Here is a 3,863-nt window from a genome sequence, read left to right on the forward strand (position 1 = left end):
CAAAACTTCACGCAAGCGGATACCATTACTGAGAGTATGTTGACCAATATGTGATATGGCGAGAACATTACCATCCCCAAAGGTGACCTTTGAGTTCCCAACGTATGCAGTGGGTTGGGTTACGGAATTCGTGGAAGCGGCCATATGATCGGTAGCGCAAGAATCAACATACCAATCCGAAGCATTGGTTGTAACATGACATTGAGCATGGAACGCCTTAGCCAAATCCGTATCTAAGCCAGGTTTATGAGTGGCATACGAAGACAGGAGCGGACATGCACCATCATAGTGTCCTTCTTTGCGACACAACTGACAGTGGGGAGGGCGGCGGCCACGACCACAGCCACCCCGAAAAGCACGACCACCATGTCCACGAGAAGAAACAGGTGGCCCCGTGTGAGCCGAAAAAGCTGCTGGCGGAGAGGCAGTCCCGTGAAGGGAACGCAGAAACAGTTCATGGGCGTCGGCTTGTGCAAGAAGATCTCGAAGGGTAGTTGCAGATCGGGAGGCGTGAATTGCAGTAGAAAAAGTCTCGAAAGACGGACCAAGACCACATAGGAACCAGTGGACTTTGTCCGATTCCATTACCGGATGACCAACAGCCGAGAGTTGATCACAGATATTCCGGAATCGACGGCCAAATTCAGCAACAGAGGATGATCCTTTGAAAATTTGACGAAGTTGGTCCCGCAAAGTTTGAACACGTTCGACAGAAGAGTGACTGTAAGCTTCCTCAAGAGAGACCCATATTTCGCGGGCAGTAGAGCAACCAACAATTTATGCAAAAGCTTCTTCAGTCAAGGAGGCCTGGAGAAGAATAATGGCCCGCTGATCAGCCGAGAGCCACGACGCAAAAGCCGGATTTAGAGTAGATTTTTCGTCAACAAGAAGTTCAGGTGAGGGCGCAGAAGAAGAGCCATCAACATGCCCCAACAACTTTTGATAAGAGAGGAGAGGGAGCATTTGGTTTTTCCATAACAAATAGTTAGAAGAATACAAACGATTTGTGATCAGATGCAAAACGGTGTTCATGGGTAGGGTGGAATCGGCAGATGAAGGTAGGGTTGAATCGGAAGATGAGGAAGACATTGGAAGAAGAAAAGGTTGAATAGAAAAGAAACTGAAACCAGGGGAAGGAAAGGACGAATGACAGGGCTGAAAATTCTTCACACCCAATTGTGGTGGAGAGGCTGAAAATATATAAGATATAAAAGTTACACTTTACAACCTTGAATATTAAACAAATATACAACAAGTACAACACAATTATTGTCTAATACCTACTTCATGTTTCTTAGTTTCTACTGATATTTAGTTGCACTTTTCTTTTAAAAACGTTGTAAGTTTTCATTCATGGAATTAAAGAAGAAAATTGTATCAGTTAGTCTCTCTTTTATCTTTCATTTCTTAGGAGAATTACCAATCTCAGAACTTGACTTCTATCATTTGATGCTTTCATCTTTGTCTGAATGCCTCCAAAAGCGGAATCCAGCTCCACCTCCGACTACCCACTTATGTCCTCCATGTTCAAATTCAAATGCTCAATTGCATCTCAACTGACACCGCCACAAAACTCGATCAACTTTTTAACATTCTGGTCACCAATGCAACCCGGCCCACTGCCGCTGCCACCACCACCGCCACTCAACTACAACTCCGTCCACCAAAAAAATCACCTCTTAATATTTTATGGCGCTAATCGCTTAGATCGGGTATTCCAAGCCAAAAATTACTTCACCTATTACCTAGTTCCACCCGCTCAACGACTTTACTAGGCTATTTTTTTACTTTACTGACGATGCTTTAAGTTTGTACAAACACTTACCTGACAACAATCTTCTTGGTACATGGCCCGAATTCAAAAAAGTTAGTAATTGCGTCATTGGTCTCTTCCCCCTCGCCATATGCAATTACTTCATATTCGTGTTACTCTCCAACATCTAATCTGAACTCACTCTTTACAACCCACAAAACCTCCACAACCCCCACGACCTAGCAAAACCAACTTCCATCTTCCGATCAAGAACTAGAATCAAAACTTGAAAGAAAAGATAACCAGAATAACTCTATGATTTTATTGAGAAAATAGATCAAAACTCAAATTAAAATTTGTTCTACGTATTAACTATAACATTCGAGTCTAGTGGTATGTTTCTTTTTTAACTATTAATGTAAAATTCCTCTCGTTTATTCCTTAGATCAGTACGTAGGATGTACTCTATGGCTACGCTGAGCGTACTGGGTAGTTGGTTGGATGCGGAGGCACCCGCGTACATTGGGCGTAAGTGGGAGTACGCAGGGCGTACACTAAGCAGGGTAAAACACTAATTTTTAGGGTTTGTGTCATATTTAAGCAACTTATGTTGCCTTGGGTGCATCTTATGACGAGCCTCCATCTCTATATACCCTAAGTTCGAAACCGTAATTTCTATTTGTGAGATTTGATCTTGGAAGTGAGTTTTGCTGGTGTTTTTGATTATTTGAAAGAAGAAGAACACTTAGAGGTTGCTTTGGAGTGGCTTGAGCTTGTAGATCCAGAATCATCTTCATCTTTGCAAGCTACTTGAGGTATAAAGCTCTCAACTTGATGGTTCCATATGCCAGATCCAATTTAGGGTGTCATTTGTGCATTTTTGGGACCTTTAAGCCATATTTGAGATTTTGGTCTACTCCAGAAGCCATGGATGTTAGATCTTAGCACCTTTGAGGTCTCTTGTCCATAAAATGCAATATTTATGAGTTATTTTGGTCCATGCATGTGTTAAGATCCTTATTATGGTTCTCTTTGGGTTTTGGGTCCCATTAAGTCATGCATGGGAGTAAAGTTGCCAAATTTACGTGTTGAGTCACCGTTTAGGACCTGATTTGAGACTTGCACGTGATGGCTTAATCGATTAATTACTTAATGGGTTAGGTTGGTCGTTTGTCCAGTACGCGGGGCGTACCCCGCTCGTATGCAAGGCGTATTGGCCCTAGAAGGAGTATGCTTAACGTAATTCTGAGTACGCCAAGCGTACTCAGCAGTTTGACTATTGTTGACTTTCACGTAATTGGCTATAATTTGGACTTTTAGGGTTTGGGCCTGGTTGGGCCAATAGTATTTTGATATTAGGGCATTAGAAGGCTTTGGGCCTTCTTGGATTGGGCCCATGATGGTTTTTGTGTAAATCCCGTTTAAAATAGAATAATTAAATAATAAAAACAGGAACCCCGACAAGTAATTTTTATTATTTCTTTATATTATTATAACCCAAAAATCAAATAATAATTATGAGGATGCTAGTTTTGGGGGTTAAAGTGTAATTAGGGGACTTATTTTGAAAAAGGTTTTGTAAGAGAAGGGGCTATTTGGTATCATTTGGACCTAATATAAAAGAGTTCATATAAACAGCGGTTAAAGAGTAAATAATGGACTTATTTTGTAGGGATTTTAGACGGCAGGGTGTAATTGGTAACTTTTGGACTTATTCTGAAAGGATTTATGGGAATATGGTAGAAATGGTAAATTCTAGATCAAAATTGAAAGAAAAAGGAGAGTGAGGGACTAAAGATGTCGTTATGGGGAGAAGTTCATTGAGACGGGTATTTAACTGTAGCATTGCCTCGTCCCAAACCTAACCCTAACCACTACACTCAGCCGCCACCCCCACCTCCTCCATTGTCCAACCGCCACCACTCGACTCCCTTCCTGTTCCGATCAACCAAAGACCGTCAGCGAACATCGTTGCCCCATTAACCGGTGAAGCGGCGGTGCTCTCCTCCGTCTTCTTCTGCCGCTATCGAGGTTGCCAACCGAAGCACCACCACGACCATTCTTCTGCCGGAGAAGCAAACCTGTGGTGGAGCCACCGTTCTTCTCTCCA

The sequence above is a fragment of the Lactuca virosa genome, chromosome 2, assembly GCF_052849685.1.
Source record: "Lactuca virosa cultivar CGN04683 chromosome 2, Lactuca_virosa_CGN04683_v6, whole genome shotgun sequence".
Classification (NCBI taxonomy): Eukaryota; Viridiplantae; Streptophyta; class Magnoliopsida; order Asterales; family Asteraceae; genus Lactuca; species Lactuca virosa.